At 35.0% G+C, this 13,839-nt stretch overlaps 1 long non-coding RNA gene across 12 annotated transcripts in view; it reads right to left on the bottom strand.

Annotated features, from left to right (window-relative positions):
• Positions 1–13,839, bottom strand: part of LOC123619413 (uncharacterized) — an 874,904-nt gene that overhangs the window by 609,011 nt on the left and 252,054 nt on the right. For all 12 annotated transcript variants that reach the window (XR_012504656.1, XR_012504652.1, XR_012504653.1 and 9 more), the window contains one exon: positions 9,774–9,822. This is a non-coding gene — a long non-coding RNA (uncharacterized LOC123619413). The remainder of the gene's footprint in view (positions 1–9,773; positions 9,823–13,839) is intronic.

Genomic DNA, 13,839 nt, shown 5'->3' with positions numbered 1-13,839 from the left:
CTTCAGTGGATACCTATGCCCCATGCCAAAGATACATTAAATCCACTACTGCCACCAATAATGTTGATATTTTAAACTCTCAAGACCTCATTTATTTACTAAAAGAAAAGAAACAGCTCTTCAAAATTCTAGTCACACTTATTTCCAGCATGCAATAAAAACAATAACTAAGAAATAACCTGCTATCCCCAGAAATCACCCCTTAGGTTCCCAGGGTTGAGGAACTCACTTTATTGACTTCATTCTTTTTACCTCTGTGATAAGCTATTTCCCATAAGCTCTTAATCTTACATACAAATAGATCTCCAATGGGCCAAAACTTTTCTGAATGGTTTGGTAAACACAACTCAAGGCTAGGATCTGAACTGCATAACCCTAATACAACATGATGAATTGTATAATAGATTTAGCTTTTAAAAACACTAAGAAATAAAAGAGTAGAGACTGATTTATTTGACTGAAAGGATCATGGAAAGCTTTACACATAAGATGACCTTGAGTTTTGGTTCAACAGGTACAAAAGAAGAAAAGGTATTAAGACAAAGGAAAGGGTGCAATTAGTGTGCATTAATTGGTGGAAAAAACTCATCTCTTCTTGACCTGTATAATGATCAAATGGCAGGTGATAACCAAATGTATGCTTTCTCCTGCCAATTGGTCTTTCTCCTGCCAATTGGTCTGTCTCCTGGGTAAACTGATGGTGGCAGAAGGAAGTCAGGCTCCAGCTCTGCATGTTACCAAGAAAAAGAAATATAAAGAGTAAAGTGCTATTAACTAGTCAAGGTGGAAATTTTCCTATTTCTAGCTAGAGGTGTCATGTGCCACAGTGTCATTATTAATAAAAATTAGTAAAAATCCTAGGAAAAAAAGAGGTGCTTCTGGAAAGCACAAAAGAATTTAAGAAAAATTCTACATTCTAAAAAAGTACCAAATATCAAGACCTTAACCTTGTTGACCTTCTCCCGTATTCTCTAATGGTCCCCAGTTACACTGCTGAGGAACCCAGGGGTACTGCTCACGCCCCTCTTCATTTATCCTCCGGTATCTACCCTGTTAAAATGGAGGGGCAGAGAGCTTGTGTATTCATTAGCACTGTTAGGTGTGGTTCATATTCTGCAATGTGCGCACAACATGCTGCCAGCTTTCCTTTGAATCACCAGTTCCAGCTTAAAATCGCAATACCAACCTTATCCCAGAAACGTCTGTGAAGTTGGAGGTACTGATTGAATAAGATCTATGTTTGCTTTGGTATTCCTTGTGTTAAAACTATACTTTCAAGGCCCTTACAATATCATACCTGAATTGCTATAGAAACCTAACACATGTCCCCATGCTCATTGTCTCATATCTCTAAAATCTGGAGACTCTCCAAATGCCCATCAAGAGTAGAATGGATAAACTGTAGCATATTCAACATAATGGAATGCTAAATAGCTAGAAGAATGAACTACAAATACACACAAAAATATGGATGGCTCTCATAAACATAATATTAAGTGAAAGAAGCCAAAAAGTCCACATGAAATGATTCCATTGAAATAAAGTTAAAAAACAGGCAAAAAGAAACTGTTGTTCCAATCCAAGACAATGGTTTCCACTCTGAATGCAGAATGAAGGCAATGGCATTGTAAAAATCACAACCAACCAAGAAATCCTATCATATTCTTGTTTGTGCTACTTCCCTGTATTAACCAATCATTTATGTTGGAGATGATCATACAGAAAGACAGGGAAAGCTAGGGCACAACACACAGTTTCTCTTCTTTCAGTTCTTCCTTACTCATCAGTAAGCCAAAGCTATACAGGCATGATGGAATGTGCACATATCAAAAATGAAATAAAAACAGCTGAGTTACATGTAGATACAGAGAACAGAGAGTAGTGGTTACCAGAGGGCAAAGGGTCAGGGGGAGGGCAAAATGGGTAACTGGGGTCAGTAGTACGGTGACAGATGGAAACTGAACTTTTGGTGGTGAGCACTCTGTAGTGTGTACAGAAGTAGAAATATGATGTACACATGAAACATAATGTTATAAGCCAATTATTACCTCAATGAATTAAAAATAATTTTACAAAACAGTTGTCTCAGTTCTGTGTACAAGGTCACTGTTCTGGTAAGAATGAAATACATATGCCTGCATGAGCTATAAAATATGAGTTGTATAATTTGATGATTCTGCATACAAGTTAAAACTTCTATTTTCATTTAAAACTGACATTGTACAAGATAAAGATAAATGGTAAAATCCATACTAATAATTTAAAATTTTAATTTTTCTTTACTTTGAATGACATTAAATACAATAAATAAAAATACCATAATGAAGGAGAAAGAGATATAGAGAGTTAAAGATGAGGAGAGAGACAGACAGACATCAAGGAAGAAAGAAAGGGAAAAGCTTCATATTTTAGTACTTTTTAATGGCACTTATTTCTTGCATTTTGAACAAGAGGCCTCACATTCTCACTTTTAACTGGACTCCCCAAATTAAGCAGCCTGTCTTCATCTGTAATGCAGTCCCTGAAGATGAACAATAGAAATAGTGCTAGTTATCAGAAAAGTCCCTCCTTTCTTTCCTTTCTTCAAAATGTTTCCTTCTACATTCCGGATCACGACAGAGGCCATTGTTCACGTGTGGGTCTTACAGACTGTGAATGTCACAGCTTATTTTCCCCTTTGATAAAATTCCCATACAGCTAAATACTTGGCTATAATGAGCAGACCTGACAAATAATAATTTCCTTCAAGGGAAAATACAGGAAATCGAAGTAACACACTGCTCTGAATTTCTCTATAGCACTGGCATGTACAAATCACAATAGCAGAAATAAAACACTTAGCTTCTCCCTATGACTGTCAAAACTCATGAATTACCACAGGAAAAAAAAGATAATAAGCTAAACATATGTTACCATAGACTTAAGGTGCTAAAGGGTTGGTTAGACACAGGAGGCTACCAGGTACAGACTACTGGGGCCTCTTCTACCATATTTGTCTTCTAATTTGTCTCACAACCCACAAAAGCAAGGTTCAGATGAGAGCCACGAAAAAGGAACCTAGTTTGAACTTCTCCACATGTTGCACATTGGACAAGCTGTAGACAGTTAAACATAGGAAGCAACCACACAATCATATGAGCCCCACTACTAGTTTTAGATGGAGTAACTGAGGTCCATAGAAGTAAAGTGACTAAAATATATAATCTTGTAACTAGAAAGAGCCTTAAGGGTCTTGTTACCTAACCCTCCACAGATGTTTGATTTCCTTCCAAGTGCTTGAAAACTCTCACTTATGGGAAGCTCATTGAGGGGAACATCTATTTCCTTTTTGAATACATCTTTCTCATATTAAGTCAAAGTCTGTATTTACTATAGCTTCTATCCACTGGTCTTAGCTCTTGTATCTTCGAGGTCACTTAGTAGAAGTTAAACGGTGAAGGACAGCTATCATGTCCATACTGAATCTTCCTCTTCTTTAACCCAAATATCCCCCAGTTATACCTCAATGTCCAACCAAAGATCATATAACTAGCAGTGGCAAATAAAGAATGAGACTTCAATTCTCCTAATTTCTTTTATTGTTCTCTTTCCTCTCTATCCCATGATTTTAAAACATGACTGGTAGAAATGTGGGATCAACTAGAATTGCCTAATCAAGCAAAGTCAGTTTTCTACCTAAGCAGGGACTACCCTAAAGGCCTCTAGAAAACTTGAATCAGAAAGCTACCCTCGTCAGGGGAAGTGGGGATGGGAAGGGACTGGGATTTCAAAATGTAGAATAGATAAACAAGATAAACAAGATTGTACTGTGTATCGCAAGGAAATATATACAGGATCTTGTGATGGCTCACAGCGAAACAGAATGTGATAATGAATGTATGTTCATGTATAACTGAAAAATTGTGCTCTACACTGGAATTTGACACATTATAAAATGACTATAATTCAATAAAAAATGTTTAAAAAAAAGAAAGAAAGAAAGAAAGCTACCCTCATCCCTACTTCCCTCTCCTACATCTCAATAAAATTCCTCATATTCCAAGGACCACATATCCTAAAAGACATCCTGGCCACTAAGCTTCTGCTGGGATGCGATTTAACTTAGCAATTCAGCCCTTGCAGCATTTTGCATTAATATAGGCCACAGAAAAATAAAGATAACAAAGCTAATGCCAGATGCCTCATTACTAAGATAAAGAGATGTGAGGCCTAGAAAAATCCAGAAACTGAGGCTAACGAGGAGAAACAAGCAGAAGAGAGGCTGGCTGCACTGAGTAGCTTGTTTAGTACTCTGTGCTGTTTGAATATGTTAGGCCTTAAAATCATTATTGTCTTCTGGGGTACATGCAGTAACATAATAAGTGGAGCATTATATGCTAGGCATCCTACTTGCAAAATAGCATTATTAAACTTCATCATAACTCCCCTCTGATGTGATTGATGTTATTCTCACTTTACTGATGAGGAAACTAATGTTCAGAAAGATTAAGTAACTTGCCTAAGGTCATACAGCAAGTAAAGTGACAGTCAAGATTTAACTGTTTACAGGGCCCAAGATTTTACCATCCCCTACTTTCTTACATACAGGTTTCTATAAAGCTCTGACTCTGTGAACTGTAGGGAGGTGGATGAAAGGAAATAATGCACACTCTTTAGGAAAACTGGCAGAATCAGGACTGAAAGCTACTCTCCCTGAGTCCACTACATCCCAGGATCAGGCAGGTCTTCAGGAACCAAGTAGAGGAAATCCAGAACTCAGTACATCAGGGATACTGAAGCTGAAGCAACAACATCAGAAAGAAGACCAAGGTAAGCTTGATCCTGTGTGGGGCTAGCTGAAGCAGGGGTAAGACTCTAAGATTACACTCATAGGTTTTTCCTCAATTGCTTAGAACAGTGTGTGTCACATCATAGGTGCTATGTGGACACACGGTAGGCATACCTGAATGACTGAGTTACAATCAACTTTGTCCAACTCGTGAATGTTTCAAAGCAACATACAAGCTGAAATAATTCAGAGCTAGGAAATGATCCTGTGGGCCAGGCTTATTCCAGGAATGCACCTAGGAAATGCCCCCCTTGAGAACAATAATGAGAATGCTAGGTACAACTTATAGTTATCTGAGACTAGCCCTTTTCACAATTAAGTACTCCAAACTTGCCCTCTGGGAGGGATTTATTTTTTTCTGTCATTTTTAAGAATACATTTCTTTCCAGTTGTTAAATATGAGCATGCAGAAATCCAGTGGTCTAACGGCACTTAGCAGGAAACAACAGTCTGGAGAGTCAAAGCAAGCACTGATTTCTTAGACCTCAGCACAGGATATTTTCTGATGTCCAAATACTGCAGAGAAAGTGATACTACTTGAAATAAATTACACCCTGAGAAAGTAGGAACTTTGATTTACCACCATGCTTGTTTATATTCTCACTAATTCATAAGAGTTAATGACTGGCAATGGGCTTCCTTGTCATTTATTTTAATTCACTTCTCAACAATGTTTTCAACAGATATTAAATAAGATAGTGCCAGGATAACTGTTACATTATCATAAACAAATACCATAAAATTTCAATTAATTGGAATCCAACTAACAGTCCTTTCAATTAAACTGTTTTTCCCCACTGTGTTCACATTTTAGTAGAATGATTATTATCACAAAATAAGCTTGTGTCAGAGGTTTATTAAAAACATCAGCAGCAACAAGCCAAATTCCAGGAAATGCCCTGAGGTCAGTACAGATTCAGCCCAATCTCTTGCTTGTGAATACTAATTCTGAACCATGATCACTGATTTCTACCATGAATCCCGAAAGGTCCTGAACTGTGGTTTGGATTAGAAGAGGACAGGAGAGCCGTGGTCCTAGAATTTAGGGGCATGAAAAGCTACGTATCTGAACAATGAAACACTATCAGGTTATACTAATTTGACATACAGGCATGAGGAGATCCAAAACCAGGTATTTTTATGAGAAAGGATATGTAGGGTAGTGGAAAGTAATCCTATCACCGGATATTCAATTAATCATCAGGCCAAACAGGCAGTCAGTTGAAACAGCGTAAATCCTTATAGCAAATATGCTGAGTCTCAGAGAGACTGGGGTTTAAAAAGTCAAGAAATCCAGTTATTTAGGCAGCTGATTTTATTGATTCATCCATTACTATTATATATAGAGAGCTATTTGCAAAACAAAAACTCAGATACAGGAATCTAAGACAGAATCCCAATGGTTACAAATGGAGGCTTTAAGCCAATCATGAAAGGATTCACATTCAATTTCTTCCACTTAATACCTGTAATGGTTAACTTTGTGTCACCCTGGTTAGACTGTGGTCCTCACCTACTCTGCTAATTTAGCTTGTGCAGGTATTTTGTAGATGTAGTTAACATCTACAGTCAGTTGACTTTAAGTAAAGGAGGTTATCACTGGTAATGTAGGTGGGTTTCAGCCAATCAGTTGAAGGCCTTAATAGTGAGAACTTTAGTCTCCCAGAAAGAAGAAATTCTGCTTCAAGACTAAAGAATCAATGCCTGTCTGAGTTTCCAACTTGCCAACATGCTCTGCAAATTTTAGACTTGCCATCCCCCACAACCCCAGGAGCCAATTCCTTTAAATAAGTAAGAAAGTAAATAAGTAAATAAATATCTATATCCCCTGTTGGTTCTGTTTCTCTGGAAAATTCTGACTATTATACTATTCATGTGACCTTAAGCAAGTTATTTAACCACTCTGAGCTCCAGTTTCCTCATTTAAAAAAAATGACGGTAATAGCTACCTCACAGAGATGTTGACATTATTAAAACTATGCTCAAACACCTTATACATGGTCTTACATGTAGTAATTGTTAATAAATGCTGTTTTCCATCCTCTTAAGATAGATCTGACATCATAGCTTTGACCTTTTGCTTGTTCTGATTTTGGATAACTTCCTAATCTGTCCAGGTCTTTGAGAGCAAGAACTATTTATTCTACATCTGGGGAACCTCCTACAGTAATGATTCTGGAAGCTGACCAAATGGAAATGGTGACTGAAAATTTGTAGTATGTCGTATATGAACCAGAAAGTAAACATAGATATAAGGATGGAGGACCCAAGTCTAAGGAGAGAGAAAGATGCTAGAGGAGAGGAAGAAAAAACAAACAAACAAACAAAAAGACCATCTTGAGTATTCTGGAACCCAACATATCAAAAATTTAAGAAAGAAAAAAATTAACCTCACTTGCCTCAGATAAGACACAGCTTGCATACACATGCATATATACACATACATACTCCAAATATACTAAATTCTTAAAAGTTAAAAATAAAACAAATCAATAATTTAAAATCTATTAATACTAGAAGAAAACCTTTTTAGGAGCTTGAGATATAGGTTTAAGATATCCTTTTAAAACAATTCACAAAACCAAAATCCATAAATGAAAGAAAGTGATAAATCTGATTATACCAAAATAAAAAAAAAAAAAAAGGTATACAAAAAAATTACCAAACCAAAGTTAAAAGCAAGTAACAGACTGGGAGAAGATATTGCAATGCATTTAACCAAATAGGAATAATCAAAAGACTCCTACAAATCCATAATATAAAAGACAACTCAGTAGGAAAAAAGACAAATAATTTACACAGGCAATTTACAGGTACAGAAATACAAATGGCCAATAAAGATACAAAGAAATAATTAACCCTTTAGTTATCAAGGAAATGCAAATCAGAAATACAAGCTACTACTTTTCAAACATTATTTGCAAAAATTTAAAAGTCTGATTTTGTTAAACAAATGGGACCTAATTAAAAAGTTTTGCATAGCAAAGGATACCCATCGACAAAACAAAAAGACAACCTATGGAATGGGAGAAAAGATTTGCAAACAGTGTAACTAACAAGGGGTTAATATCTAAAAAATACAAACAGCTCATACAACTCAGTATCAAAAGAATAAACAATTCAATCAAAAAATGGGCAGAAGATCTGAATAGACATTCTTCCAAACAAGACATACAGATGGCTAACAGGAACATGAAAGGATGTTCAACATTGTTAATTATTAGAGAAATGCAAATCTGAACAACACTGATATTACTTCACACCTATCAGAATGGCTATCATCAAAAAGTATACAAATAACAAATGTTAGCGAGAATGTGGAGAAAAGGGAACACTTGTACACTGTTGGTGGGAATCTAAGTTGGTGCAGCCACTATCCAAAACACTACGGAGATTCCACAAAAAACTAAAAGTATTACTACCATATGATCCAGCAACTCCACTCCTGGGTATGTATCCAGAAAAAGAACGAAAACACTAACTAGAATAGATACATATACCGCAATGTTCATGGTGGCAAGCTATGAAAGCAACCCAAATGCCCATCAACAGATAACCGGATTAAGATGTGATGTGTGTATATATACAATGGAATCTTACTCAGCCATAAAAAATATGAAATACTGCCATTTGCAGCACCAAGGATGGACCTAGAGAATCTTACGCTTGGCGAAATAAGTCAGACAAAGACAAATGCTGTAGGATATCACTTATATGTGAAATCTCAAAAATAACACCAATATGCAAAACAGACTCGCAGATATAGAAAATAAACTTGTAGTTACCAAAGGGGAGCAGGAGGGAGAAGGGACAAATTAGTGGTATGCGATTAACAGATACAAACTACTATATATAAAACAGATAAGCAACAAGAATTTGCTATACAGTACAGAGAATTATAGCTGTTATCTTGTAATAACCTATAATGGACTATAACCTGCAAAAATACTGAATCAGTATGCTGCACACCTGAAAGTAACACAATATTGTAAATCAACTATGTTTCAATTTTTAACAGTCTGATTTTGTTCAGATTTGGGTAAGATGTACAGAAAATGCCACAAAGAGCCTTGGAGGGCAATTTGATAATACATAGTTATTGAGATTGCTTATACTCAAAGACATAGTAACTTCAAACCTCTGCATTTCCCCTACAGAAAATACTTGCATCTATACACACAAAGCCACTTACAAAAATTGTTGATTCTACTAGTGACAATCTGAAACAACCTAAAGTCCCATGAATAAGAGAACTGCTAAATAAACTATGAGGAGTTCATATTATAGAACAACGTGAAGCTAGTAAAAGGGATGAGCTAGGTACACATGCAACAACATAAATACCCACCTGAGACACTTTGTTGAGCAAAGGAAAAAAACAGTTGCAAGATACTTTGTACAGAATAATACCAATTATGTGACAGTGCACATGAGCATGCACAGGCACCTACGCACAAGCACACATAGCCCAATAGAAGATACGTATGTAAGTATGGAAAAGCCTGGCAGAAATTTGAAAGGGTAAAAACCAAACTTGTGAAAGTAGTTAATCAGAGAAGAAAGAATAGACTGGAGTTGGGACTACTGATTAAAGCAGACTTTGGTCTCATATATAATATTTTAATTTTTAAAAAGAAGAATGTAGTTAAGGAATTAATTAAAATTAGAAAGAAAAGAAACTCTGAAGCCCTGGAATGAGAAGGCATAAAATGTTGAGGATTTCTCCCTGGCATGAAATATTTCTACTTGTTCACAACTACCAACGACTTGGTCCTGCACATCTCTTTGGGGCATGGCTCCACAGCTCTACATTTCTTCAGCACCAGGCCACAGATCTGTCCAAGCCAACGACTTCTTCCTTGCACTCACAGGCATTAAACCATATCCAAAAAGGAAACTAGTCTTGGATCAGAGCAATTTGAAATGAAAGTCCATTTCAACTTACCAAAACGTCCGCAGTCCTCCATCTTCTAATAGGTTGCAGAGCTGAAAAGCTAAAACAAACAGAAAAAGGTCAAAGCATGCATATTTTGAGAGCTCACACTTCTCTGCTTCTGACACACTGCATATTTGGCCCTTCTTCAACGATTTCAATAGGGATTTTTCCATTTAAAACTTGCAAATCTGTAAATTGCTTCTTTGTCAGTGAGTTAGCGAGAACTTGCCTCTCAGTTGCCAAAATCCAACTGTACATAATTTTTTAAGGAAATGAATGATCTCTGGAAATTTGCTGCTCAACTGGCACTAGTATATAACCCATTCTGTGTTGAAAATAAGAATACTCAACAATGGAAAAATGACTATAACTTGTTTAATCAAATAATTACCTTTGATACAGATTGTGTTTTGCAACAAAAGAACCATTTCATAGTTATACAGGGCAACTAAACTACAGTGATATACATTTTATCTTCACTACTAGAATATAAATTGTAAATGTCATAGAAATAATTTTTCAAGGACGCCAATTTTGAGTAGTTACTATGTGTCCATTACCCTGCCACCACATTAAACACATTATTGCATTTAAATTTTAATCCTTATAGGAAATGTAAAAAAAGTATTATCAGTCAATTTTTTAGATGAAGAAAGTGATGCTTAGAAACATTAAGCAACTTGCACTCAAGGTCAGACATCTAGTAAGTAGCAGAGCCAGGGTTTGAATCTGGGATTGTTACATTTCAAAGATAGTAGCAACTGCACACATAATACAACCTTTTATATATCAAATGGGAAAGCTGAATCTGGGAAAGAGATTACGAAAGTGATCCCATGGGGGTTTGCTTGGTATCAGGGACTCTATCTCATACATCTTTGTACTGCCCATGACACATAGCACCGTTACTTGCACATAATACCCAGTAAATGCTTGTTCAATAAATAAATAAATGTACATTTAAAGTTACAGAAAAACAAAAGGCTTTTAATATGCTATTCCACTCTTTAGTATCCCATTTTTAATTCATTCTCAATATAACATTACTTGCTAAAAGACAAAAGTCCATACAAAATAGAGCTCTCTTAGACCTCATTACTTATTAAAAGCAAGATGAGCTTAAAAAGAAATGAAAATTGTAAGAGTAAAGCAAAATCAATTAATGGATTTGACATTTTATGAAATCAAAATGAAAATACTACCTGTGACATGCTTTTAGGTTTTGCTTTTAAATTATTGCTAATTTTAAATATTACACAATGTATCTTCTCTTTGTTCTAAATACCTTATAACAAGTGTTGGCCAAAAAGCAGTAAAAGTATGTGTGGCACTTGAAAAAGAGAAATGTAGTGAATTAAATCCACAACTAAGAAGGAAGGTAAAATGATTCAACCACTTCGGAAAGTAGGCACCTTCTCATAAAAAATACACATTTACTGTATGAACCAGTGATTATGCTCCTAGGTGTTTAAATGAAATGAAACTTATGCTCACGCAAAAAGACACAAGTGAGTATTTATACAGGATTTTTTTTGTTAAGCATCAAAATCTGGGAAAAAACCCAATCGTCCTATCAAGTAGTGCATAAATAAATTGTGGTGCATTACATCGTATATTGGAATCTCAGAGCTTAATTAGGAATTAAAAGGCAAGAGCCATAGATATGTAACAACATGGATGAATGTCAAATCCATTATGATAAGTGAAAGGAGCCATTGCAAAAGAATACACACTGTATGATTCCATTTATGTGGCATTCTGGAAAAAGGAAAATAATAGGGATGGAAAACAGATATGTCAGAGGCTGGGAGGAGGGATTAAATACAAAGAGGTATGGGGGGAATTGGAGAAGAGGGCAGTGGAATTGTTTCATCTCTTAATTTTGTTGGTTTGCACTTGTCAAAACTTACAGAAGTATATGCTAGTAAATAGGGCAAATTTTACCATATGTAAATTATACCACAATTTTTTAAATTAAAAAGAAAAGCCTCACTTAAAGTACTTATAAGACAACTGTTCACATTTTGGTGTCCCATCTTGTTTCAAAAAGGAACAGATATGGCTACAGATAGATCTAATGTAAAAGGTAATAAAATTTTGTAATCATTTTTAAAGTTCTATCATTTAAAATAATATAATAAACTGTGATAATCAAAGTCCTTTTCTCCCCAAAACTAAAGGAAACTAAGGAAAATCATGGCAAAGAAAAATACAGGAAGTACAATTCAGATTAAACTAGCAGTGAGTTTAGTACAAAAATGCATGCTAAAATGTCTTTCCATTTCCTAGAGAATGGTCACAAATTTAGTTCAGGGTTTCCTAGCAATTGATACAAATAGGGAGATCCAATGGGTTACATGAGTCCTGTTGTTGCTCAGTAAAGAAAAAAAAATCCAATTTCTTAGGAAAAAGGAAGAGAATCAAGTATTATAAGCCAAAAGAGAAAAGAAAACAAGAAAACTTAGATGAGACAGAAGCAAAATACAGGAAGAAAAAAAAAGTGGAGGGGGTTAATAAAGCCAGTGATTGGGTATAAGGGGGGAAAATAATACATCTGGCAAATAAAAGATTACATCAATTAATTAAAAAGAAGACAAACACAAGCCATAGGTATACCAGGCTCTCTACCATCTCAGGGTCTTCACTCTGTTGTTTCTCCTGCTTAGAATGCTCCTCTGCTAGCCCTTTCCTTGGCTAGTTCAGCTTAAATATCAGCTGTTCAGACAGGCCCTCCCTGATAACCTAACAGAAAGTAGACTACCCTACCTACATGACCAAGTACTCTTTATTGCACCATTTTTATTTATTTCCTTCATTGCAGTCAACATGATTTATATTTATATTCAATTACCACCTTTAGGTCTGTTTCATCTTACTCTTACTAGACTGCAAGCTCTATAAATGACAATAGAGAATTTGTGTGTGTGTGTGTGTGTGTATGTATATATATATATATATTTTTTTTTTACTGCTTCATCCCTAGTGTCTAAATCAGTGCTTGGCAGACAGTAAGTGCTCAAAAAATATATTAAACTACATGTTTGAATTAGAATGACAGGAAAAATTAAATCCTCTTGAGTATTTTCAAATAAATTTGGTAACCATTTATTAAAAAAGAATACATTTCTACTAAAACACAGAGACTAAAAATCAGTACTACAAGAAACAGAGAATGCATATACTACTCCAATGATGGGAAGTTACATTTTTTAGACAAATGCTTAAATCAACTGGAGCTGATGGAGTCAGTAAAACTTATTTCAAACTTTCTTAGACTACACATTCTTTTGCTTCAAATCATTTTTAAATATAGAAAAAGAAGTTATGCTGCCCATGTCATGGTATAATGCAGGTATGTTTTTATCCTAAAAATTGAGAAGAAAAATATCAAATGAGAGAATTCTAGGCTGATATTAGTTTTGAAAAAACAATGTGTGTATGTGTTTGTATATACATATATTATGTATTATATTATTCAACCTATATATGTATGTATAGCCTGAGTAAAATCTTAAAATCTGAAGAAATAGAATACTAGAACATAATTTTTTAAAGTTATCAACTATAACTTACTATTTATTCTATCAATACAAGTTAGTGTAATGTGGTGATGGGAAAATATATACAATTATTTTTTCAATAGCTGCCAAGAAACATTGGTAATGTTCAATGTATTTTCTTGATTAACAAAATTAAATGTTTTCATTCCTAACATGAAAAGGGCACATTTAAAAACTAAATCAATGATATAGTTCATAGAGAAGTGTGACTAGAATTACTCTCTCTAAAATCAAGTACAGGCAAAAATACAACCCCCAAAATGCTAGCCCTTTTTCTTTTCCTGGTTGCCATTCTCTTTTAATGGAATATTGATCAAGATTTCCAGAGAGAAAAAAAGGAACTGAAGGTACATTTATGAAAGGAGGATACTAAAAATCACTTTTTGCTTGTGACATGAATACACAGTACTCAGAAAATCCAAAGAAGTCAACCAAAATATTACCAGAGGTAATAAATGAGTTCATCAGTGTTGTGGAATGAAGTAAATCCAAAAAAATTAATTAAATGCATCCTT

The sequence above is a fragment of the Camelus bactrianus genome, chromosome X (genome assembly GCF_048773025.1).
Source record: "Camelus bactrianus isolate YW-2024 breed Bactrian camel chromosome X, ASM4877302v1, whole genome shotgun sequence".
In the NCBI taxonomy this organism is placed as follows: domain Eukaryota; kingdom Metazoa; phylum Chordata; class Mammalia; order Artiodactyla; family Camelidae; genus Camelus; species Camelus bactrianus.
This window is presented reverse-complemented; position numbering and strand designations above follow the sequence as displayed.